This window comes from Humulus lupulus, chromosome X (genome assembly GCF_963169125.1).
Source record: "Humulus lupulus chromosome X, drHumLupu1.1, whole genome shotgun sequence".
NCBI classification, from domain to species: Eukaryota; Viridiplantae; Streptophyta; class Magnoliopsida; order Rosales; family Cannabaceae; genus Humulus; species Humulus lupulus.
Window position 1 is genome coordinate 77,093,400 of NC_084802.1, and position 11,056 is coordinate 77,104,455.

An 11,056-nucleotide genomic window follows, 5' to 3' on the forward strand; every position below is an offset into this window, starting at 1 on the left:
AAGTCCGCGAAGTATTGGTCCAAAGGAAGGAAAGCGCCAACCTTCATATGCTCGTCGCTCTAGGCTATGTAATTATCCTAGAAGGGGGCACAACTCCGTTCCCCATCAAATGCAGGTCGGGCGAGAAGAATGCCAGATCCTACTTCTATGTTGTGACTCAATATGATTTTGTTGACCTTCCTTTGAGTCGTGATTTTTGAGACTATACGCTCATCCTTGAAATAAGCATTGGGGTCGATAACGAGCTCCTTCTCCACCACCGGACCAAAGTACGGGATGGGAGAATCGGGGGTGATCTGCTTCTCCTTGTTCTTGTGTTGAGAGGATGAGCTCGAGGCATTTTTCTTTAGGCCATTCTTCTTCGAAGGAGCCATCAGATCGCCTGATGACAAAGCGACCTAATTAGTTGGCGACCTAAGATGATCTATAACTATGATGGGAGAGTACGAAGGACGAAACAGGTTATTTTGGCTAAACGAGCAAAACTAGGCCTCAGCCCCATCGCGTGATGCCACGCGATATCCTAAGCTATGCGCCTCGGTTTCCTAATAGTCCTGTAATATTTAGGGATCCGTGTGTCAAAAATGTCAGACCACTACTTTCCTTGGGAAGCGGTTTAGTGCAAAACCACCCAAGAAAATGTGATCCCTAAGCTATCTGGTTTTAAACCTAAAGACCCTTCAATTTCCTTACCCCGAACAGGTATTCTTTAAATCAATTCACCATTAGGGTTACCCAGATTTACCCAGAAATTTCCCCAGTTTTATGGATGTCTTATTTCTAAAATATATTTGGACTCACCCATTGAACCTAAATCGAAACCTATTCCTTATGAACATTTAGAAATAGCCTAATAGTAACTACAGTGTGTGTTGTGGATTAACATAGTTAAGAATAGAAACTCCATTAAAAAAAGGAGGAAAAACTTTTCAAACCAAGGGATGAGATACTTACAGGAAAATACGTTCACTGATTGGAGGGAGTAGACTCGGCAATGGGAAGCTCTTAGAAAGCTTCTGAATTTCTAGGCACGATGAACAGTTTTGGGGATTCTGGGAAAGAAGGGAAGCTTGGAAGTTCAGAAAAGGGAAATTTTTAAATGCAAAGGTGGTGAGGTTTGAAATTTGGCCATCCTATTTATACGTAAATCATGGAAATTAATTTGGGCCATCCAATTGGGTTAGTTCAAAATACAAGGGCTAAGATTAAATAGACCAAACGGTGACAAAACGTTAACAAGACAATTGTTGCAATCCTCGAAACCCGAACAGACGCCAATCGCAATAAACCATGTGTCCAGTACTCAAGTAGTGGGCAGGCATGGTTTTATGTAACAGAAGTCTAAAAGCCCCTACTGTGTAGGTCACAAAGTGACGACATCATATACGAGCAAGAGCTTAGGGAAAAACGTTGTACCTTGATTTTAGCACGAGTTCATTCACTCAGCTCAGGTACAGCTGGAAGATAAATACATAGAGAAATAGCCAAGGGGAATAATATCTCCTTATTATCCATGTGAGCAAATTGAGATTCATAGTGGTCATACGTGGTGTTAGGCGTCCTGAGTCTATCCCGAACTAAGGATACGATGGCTGTGAAGCACGAGCTCGGAATATTAAATAGCCGTCGAAGCACAAACTTGGAGGAGATATCCAGCTCGTGGTAATTCTAGTATATTGCATACTCAGAGATCCCTAGAGACTTAGGATCCCCTTTATAGGTTTATTTATGACCAGGTTGTCGTATTTATTATCGGAGATAATAGGAACCTATCATCTTGTTATCAAATCATATCCCAATATAAATTGGAATTATTTGTATTAAATGTAGACATAATGTAAATGCATGATTGACTCACGTAGTTACCCAAACCTATCCATGGAATTTCCCTAAAAATACTGGGAATATTGGACAAGAAGAGGGACCATTATTTTTTGTAATATCAAAACTGTGCCAAAATAGAGAAAGAAACAACAATAATATTGACTCGTGGACTAGGTGGATTTTAACCACTGAACCACGTAAAAATTTTGTGTTCTTCAGTGAATATTTTTTATTTTTCATTACAGTTTATCATTAAGCACTAATCAGCCTTATTATTTCTTAATACACTGTTGTTGAAAAACTGCGTCAACATAAATCTATTTTATTCCTAATTTCAATAGGAATTTAATTTATGTTTCAAAAATGTATTAGAACAATAATATTCTAGTTCTTTTAATAATAATTATGTTATTATTTCAAGAAATGGTTCCCATGTTTGTAACGGAAATCTAGAGGAAGGTCTATATGTGATAAGATCTTAAATGTCTTTACTACTCAATACTGAAATGTTCAAATCTGAACAATCAATGCCCAAACGACAAAGAGTACCTCAAGACGATACGTATCTTTTGCACCTAAGACTAGGTTATATTAACCTGGATAGGATTTAAAGACTAGTTAAGGACGGGCCTCTAAGTGAGTTAAACTCTACCAGTTTGTGAAACTTGTTTAGAGGAAAAAAATTACCAAACGAGCTTTCTCCTCTAATGGTGTTAGAGCCAAAGAACCTCTCGACTTAATTCACACATACGTTTACGGTCCAATGAATGTACAAGCTCGAGTGGGTTATGAGTATTATGTCACCTTCATTGATGACTACTCAAGATACCGTTACATATACATGATGCAAAGGAAATCGCAAACCTTTGAAAAGTTCAAAGAATTTCGAGCCGAAGCTAAAAATCAGTTTGGAAAAAAGTCTTAAAATGCTACGATCAGATCGAGGCGGGGAATACTTTGACATGGACTTTAAAGATTTCTTGATAGAGCATGGAATTGTTTCACATCGCACTGTAATAGGTACTCCGCAACAAAATGGTGTACAGAAAGGAGGAATAGGACTTTGCTGGACATGATGAGATCAATGTTCAGTTACTCATCGTTACCCCTATAATTTTGGGGACATGCTTTACAAAAAGCTGCATACATCTTAAACCTAGTTCCATCTAAGTCTATAGCTAAGACACCCTCTAAATTGTGGAATGGTCGCAAACCTAGTCGGAGGCATTTTCTTATTTGGGGATGTACAACACATGTGCTAAATGCTAAGATCAGGAAGTTGGAACCTAGATCTAAAGTATGTTTATTTTTTGGTTATCCTAGAGGCACTAGAGGATGTTACTTCTATAGTCCGACAGAAAAGAAAATATTTGTATCGACCAATACTACTTTTCTAGAAGAAGTATATATGAAGGACTTCAACCCTCAAAGTAAGGTTGTATTAGATGAGTTACTTGGTGATAAGATCACACCACAACCGACTTTAGAAATTGGAACAGAATAGACCACAGTTCCAAACCAGGATACTATAGTAGTCTGTCATAGTGGGAGGGTTGTAAGACAACCTGTTCGTTACACTGGATTCAGAGATGCACAAGTTTCAATATCCGATGACAATGCTGATGACCCATTAACTTTCAGTCAAGTAATGAATGATCCTCATAAGAAACAATGGCTTGAATCTATGAAACTCAAGATGGAGTCAATGTACTCCAACTCAATCTGGAAACTTGTAGATCCACCTTAAGATGTAAAAATCATTGGGTGCAAATGGATATACAAGAGAAAAAGAGGCGTTGATGGGAAAGTAGAGACTTTCAAAACGAGGCTAGTAGCCAAGGTCTACACATAGAAAAAAGGTGTTGATTATGAAGAAATCTTTTCTCCTGTGACCATGCTAAAATCAATCCAAATTCTCTTATCCATTTGCTATATTGTGGGTATAGTCAGTAGGTACCAGTCAAATCCAGGATTCGATCATTAGAAAACAATCAAACACATTCTCAAGTATTTTAGGAGAACGAGAGCCTATAAGCTAGAATATTCCGGAGAGAATTTGATCCAAGCGGATATACGGATTCTGACTTCCAATCCGACAAAGATTCCCAGAATCTACGTCTGAATCTGTTTTCACACTTGGGGGTGGAGCAATTATATTGAGAAGTATAAAACAAGCTTGCATTGCTGACTCCACCATGGAAGTAGAAATAGTAGCGGCAAGCAAAGCAGCTAAGGGGGCTGTATGGCTTAGGATATTTTTGGGTGATCTTGAAATTGTTGCAGATATGGATAATGAACTTGTACTCTATTATGACAACAGCGGAGCAGTTTCCAACTTAAGAGAACAGAGAAGCCATAAAAGAACCAAGCATATAGAGCGTAAGTACCACCTCATAAGAGAGATAGTACATAGAGGTGATGTAATCGTTCAGAAGATTAAATCAGCAAACAACCATGCTGATCCCTTTACGAAGACATTGCCTGCTATGAGTTTTGACAATCATTTCTTAGATTTAGGATTACGCGACATGTCTCATTTGCTTTAGGGAAAGTGGGAGATTGTTGAGATTTGTGCCCTTAAAGTGTATTTCTGTATGAACAATAACTGTTAATTAAATATAGTTAATATTTAGCACTCATATTTTTATTTAATTATACATGCCATTTATCATGAAGATCCAATATTATTGATGTGGTCTTGAATTAAGTGTATGTATAATGATATATATACAAAAGGATTTAATCGAAGATAATTATATAAAAATTGTCTGTAATCGCTAAATAAAGTGTGAACTTTATTTAATAAAGATTATGAGTACGGTCTATCTTCTGTTTAAGACAGAATAGTTTATCATGACTGTTAAGTGTAGTGACACAAATAGATAGAGATATCGTATACAATATAGATTGTATTGGATTAGGACATGATGAAAGAAGGAACTTTTGATAATCTCCATTATAATATAGAAGTTCAACATTCATCAATCGATGGTCTTTTGAGACTTGACCTCAATCCTGAAGTGAGTAATGAACTCATATTTGTGTTTTTATGACTTTTGACTTATCGGGTAAGGTTCAACATTCCTACGACCGAATTCCTGATATCTTGAAGTCATTAAACTACAAGTGGCTGGGAACATACTTCACAGATATGGAATCTGCTCCTTACTTAAAGTAAAGCAGAGTAGTTGTTTCTTTTAGTGATCATATTGGTTGAGCAGTTATTGCACTCTTGGCTGAGCTCCCCTATGGGAGTGATGACCCCTAGCAGGTCCAAGAGGGACCACTTGATCACGAGATTGCAATCGATGGGCAGGTCCTGGAGCTTGACCAAATGTACGTTGGGATTTAGGATTTTCCTGACCAATGTTCTTAGGCTGAGGATCCACTGTTCGGGATCTCGCGGGTTGATTCTGCGACAAGACGGCCTCTAGCAACCTGACCACCTCAGCATTACAACGGTCAGCTTCTTCTTGATGAGCTTCAAGGGCTCGCTGTGTTTGAACCAACCAGGCTTGAAAATCTTGTATTTGTTTGTTGAGGGCTTCAGATATAGCCTCTTCAGCAGCTGCCTGATTTCATGCATGGCAATGAATTACTCTTGCATCTTCCCCATGACCCCTTTCAGTTGTTCAAGGTCGAGGTGCAACTCTTCTACTAAGTCCACATGAGCTTATCATGCCCGAATGTGGCTGGTGGAGGCAAGTTTCCATGAGGAAGAAATTGATGAGCAGGGCACAAAGGAGAATTCTGACGACTCGAGGGGCGGTCAGGATGGGCAGTAATAGGGTTCCCCCCTTGTGGCTCTTGACTCTAGCTTCTATTTGTGATAGCCATTGCTTTAGATGGATCTAATAAAATAGGATCTTGGATTTCAGCTCTCAATGAAAGCACCAAAATGTTTACCAGCGTTTTGGTCCATGACACTGAGTCAATGTATACGACAGAATAAGAATTAAATGAACTGAAATCACGTAAACGACACTATGAATTTTATAATGGTTCGACCCCAAGAGTTGGGAATGACCTACGTCCACTTGCACTTTTATTATTTAAAGAAGTCTCAAACTCAAGATCAAGAAGAAACAAGGTTCAACTAAGTTTCTTAAGCCGAGTAAAGAATACAATTCAAAGAGTTTTGTATGTAAAGTGCGTACAAAAGAAATCTCTAGTTTTTCTTCGGTTTCATTCACCTATGGTTAATGATTGAATGAACTCCCTATTTTTAGAGAGTCTCAGTTGGTTATGGGCCCTTACAAACAAATATAGGCCATACACTGTTGGTATGGGATCAGTACGTTCAGTTACAGTTTCAAATAATACATGAATAATACATTTTAAATATTAGTTACATAAATATCTTGGGATATTTGTTGATATCTCGTGAAATCTAGATCTTCACGTAAAAGTGACTTGCTCATTGAGCAGTCTTGCACTCCGAGCAGCTTCACGGGATAGTACTGACCTGCACCATCATCGAGCAAGTTATTTGAACTTTGTTAAATAATCTTTTATATTTTGATGTAGCCTTCTCGAGCAGCTACTCATTTCGACCAACTCTCTTAATTTAATACAGTGTAATGCCACGTGTCTCTTCTTAGAAGTCACGTCATCAAGTCAAAATCGAGTTAAACACCTAGAATTTATTAGATACACACTTTTTATATATAAACATATGGTGTATTCTCATTTAATTTTTTATTTTTTTTTTTCTCATTTTTTAATTCTTCTTTATAAATATATGATTAATAGTTAATAATTAAAGAAAATAAAACTAAAATATCTCATTTTTAAATAAAATTACAAAAAAAAATGTAAAGTACAATTTTTTTAAAAAATGTATTTATGATTCATTAATAATAAAGAAAAAAACAAAAATAACTATCTAACTTAAAAAAAATGTAAATAACAAAAAAAAAAATGTATTAATGTTTGTTAATTAATAATTTAAAAAATTCAAATATATTATTTTATAAGATAACATCTATTTTTGAATATCACTATTGAAAATGACTAAAATATATAATTTTCTCAATTTTTTAATAATTTTTAATTATTCTTTTTAAAATTTATGATTATTAGTTAATAAGTATAGAAAAAAGAAACTAAAATATCTAGTTTTACCAAAAAAAACGTAAAGGGAAAAAATTTAAACAATGTATTATTATTTGAAAATTACTAAGTATTCTAAATATTATTTCATTTAATGTAACTTAAATTCAAATAAATTTTAATTGAATTTAAATTTAAGTGATTATTATATTATAACAAATTGATTATCACTATTGAAAATTTCTAAAATATTATATATATTATTATATTTAATGTAACTTAAATTCAAATAAATTTTTAATTGAATTTAAATAATTATTATATTGTTACAAATGAGAAGATAGTTATAATCTTATGTCACAAATTGTGAAGCTTACCCCTATGTTTCACAATACATAGAGTTGAAGTTCATTAGCAAATGGGACTTGAATTCTAGTTTTCTAGAGAAAACTCTCTCACTTTTTTTATTGATAATTATTTTCAATTGTTATTACTATTATTGCTTTTACATATATCCACTTTTGTTAATAAATTATATTCATGTTATTTAATTATGATACAATGTATTTATTTATATATATTTTATTAATTTTTTAATTTCTTATTTATCATTGCATTCATAAAATTGATTGTTGAAAGCTTCAAATTCGGTATTTCACTTCATTTTTGTATTTATTTTTTTGGTCGATATATATATATATAAATTAATTAATTAATTTAAACCAATCCCTTATTTTGTGTATTTATAGGCTAACATTTTCTCTCTTTTTTTTCTATTTTTAATTCATTTTTAGCAACCTTTCATATCCATAAAAAAATTAATTAATTAATTTAAACTAATTAAAATCGAATAAATTATTATCAAGTTATGCATAGTCATGCGCTTAAACAAGTGTAGCGCACAATTTTTTTTTATTTAAAATTATTTGTTTTATTTGAATTAAAATTGTTAAGTGTTAGGATTTTATTTTTATTATTTGAAATTGTTTGGTAGAAATTATGTGAATTAAATTTTAATTTTTTTATTTAATTTTTTTGTGAATTTCTTGAGTTTTGGTTGTGTGCATTAGGGTGCACAAGTTGTAGAGATATTTTGTGAATTAAATTATGTGTGTGCATGTACAGGGTATGTGTGGTGATCATGCATTAGTTTCCATGCATTGTAATTTTTATTCTCCATTTATTTATTTTATTAATTAATAAAAAGAAAAAATAGAAGAAATAAAGAGGGAATGTTCTAGAAGACTTGTGTTCACACAAGTGAGAAATGAGAAACAAATGGTAAGAAGAGAGTTGTCTTTTTTCTTTTTAGTTCTTGTAACTTTGGACCCAGACTCAATAAAACAGTCATAACTTAAGTTGTAGATGTTCGATTTAGGAAAACTTGGTATCGTTAGAAATCTAATTAACTTATCTACAATATTTTAGAAATAGCGCTTTCCCTAAAACGCAACAAATAAGAGTCAAAATTTAGCTCCAAGTGGAAGGACCCTAGAACCATTAAAAAGATTATACTTTCCTTATTTTGGTTGTTGCCATCCTTTTTCCCATTTATTTATTTATTTTTTTTATTTATGTTAAGTTAAGAAATAAGTTTAGGAAGGTTTCGCATTCCCACTAGAATAGGTTTTCAATCAATTAGGTTGGTATGATGGGAAATAATGAGCCTTGAGGCTCAATCTCTTGTGGTTTTCGAAACCTAGAGGAAAGAGAAAAAGGAAAGAAGAGAAAAGAGAAGAAAGGACGAAGAAAAAAGAGAGGAATAGGGATTTCAAAAATCACTACTGGTAAGCCTTGGTTCATGATGGTTTCTTTTATTTTCTTCTTCTCCTTCATAGTTCTAAGAGTGTTTTTGTTTGTTTCTCTTTCTTTTCTTTCTTGATGTTGGTTTCGAAAACCATAGGTTTGTTCAAAGAGGGTGGTGTAATGACCCACTAATCTAGACTAATTGGACCATTATCGAAACTATACATAAAACTCACATTTTTACGAAAATACCATAATTTATTGAGTAACTTGAAAAATAAGAGTTATTTACAAAGAAACAGAATACTAAGAAGGATTATGGGATCCCATTGTTTTTAAAACAAAAGATGATTTAAAAATAAAAGACATTACATATTTGGTGCGGAAAATACACATAAAATCATAAAACCGAAACTACATCCTCGAATCGAATAACGCTCGGCCCCTTGACTCCATTCACCATCGATACACATCCTCCAAGCGTCACGAATCTTACCGCCTCTAAGCTTATTTTCCTGCACATAAACAGAAAGGAGTGAGCCTAATGCCCAGTAAGGAAAATCTAACACAAAGTCACATACATAATTTCATAAGAAAACATAAAGACTTAACATAACACATATAACATACACTTATTATAATGGCCATTATTACTTGGGGTCCCATAGACTAAACAAGCATATGCCCATGGGATTAGTGGGGTCCTACTAGCTAAGTAGGTCATATGCCCATAACCCATTTGGGGTCTTGTTAGTCATATGGGTCATATGCCCAAGCCTACAAACATACACATATACATATCATAACACTTTTAATAACATAAAACATATAGATAACATAATCACATAACATGTTGATTCTAGCCTATTTTCCTTACCAAAGTTACCGGGATTATGGACTGAGTTGGGACTTTTGGAACACTCCTAAAACCATAAGAAAGAGTGAGTCTAAAGAAAGGAGATGAAATGAAAGAGATGGAAAGACTAAACCATAAAAAAAACATACTTATCGACTTATATGCTTAAGAGCTTGGATTCCCTAACCAAAATAAGAATAAGGTTAGGGGACTGAGTAGAAGGTTTTGAGAAAGGAAATAACATAAAATACAGAAAGGAACTAGAGTTTTGGGTTTACCTCAAAGATTGCAAGATCAATCTAACCTCCACCGAAATACTATAGAACTCACTTCCCAAGTGTTTGATAAGCTTATGATGTTTAAGCTTATAGTTTTTCCCCAAACCAAGTGTTTACACTCTCACACTCACTTAACACTAGCAGCTTCTGAACTTAGAGCAAATGGTGAATAATGGCTGGGTACTAGGTCCTATTTATAGAGTTTGGGAATGAAAATATCTTGATTTTACTTGAATAAAAATAATGGCTTTTTAGGTGAAAATCATTTGAATAATCGTTCAGCAGAGGCTGAAGACTCGTTCAGAAGATGCTGGACTGTTGAAGAAGTTTGAATGGCTGAAAGGAAAAGAATTCAAAAGTATTTGAAAACATGCTGGTGGAGGCGATATATCGCCCCCTATAGGCGATATATCGCCTGGACCTTTGTTCCCGAGGCGACCGTGCATCGATTCGTGTTTTCCGTATCTACGTGCTGCGATATATCGCCCCCTATAGCTGCGATATATCGGCATACGCTGAATATTTAAACACGAATTTACACATTTTTAGCTGAGTTTGAATGGAGTAAACAGCCTTGACTAAGCCCTCAACGTGCTCAAAGCTGCTGACTGACCTTATAACATTCAAACTTTTACCCTTATTTAATTTAATCCTAAAAAATACTTAATCCTTAATTACCATTCAAAACATGTGCTTAAAATCCTATTGGTTGATGTCTAAACCTTATAATATAATCATATAATCCTTAATATCAGTCACATTAATCAAACCTTAGGTTATACTTAATATTCTTAAACTATAGGTTAAACTTAGAAAATCTATAAGTACTACTATGAGTGTCCAAATAACTCCCGGTCTGAACCAAAAATCCATAGTAACAAAGATAACACTAAACATACTATAATACTACTAAACAATTAGCTAAGTAAAGTTCTTGGACTCTACAGGTGGCCATTGTTTTGGGTCTTTGATTTTTAGCAAGAGAGGTAATGGATCTTTTTAACCTCTTTGTTGGTTTGATTATGTTATTACCTTGTTGTGATTTTGAAGTATTTTTGGTGGTTGGAAAATATGCAAAGAAGGAAAGCTAATGTTTTGTTTATTTTGGTATTCATGAACAATTATTTGGTGTATGTTTTGTGCTATAGATATAAGCAATGCATGAGTTTTTTTGATGGCTTGATTAGAAACATGGTGTGTGGTTCATTCTATTTCTTTTGAGTTTTGTTAAATATGTTTCTTGATTTAGGAATGCTACAATTTTTATGTTATTTAAATACCATTATAAAGCATGATAAGG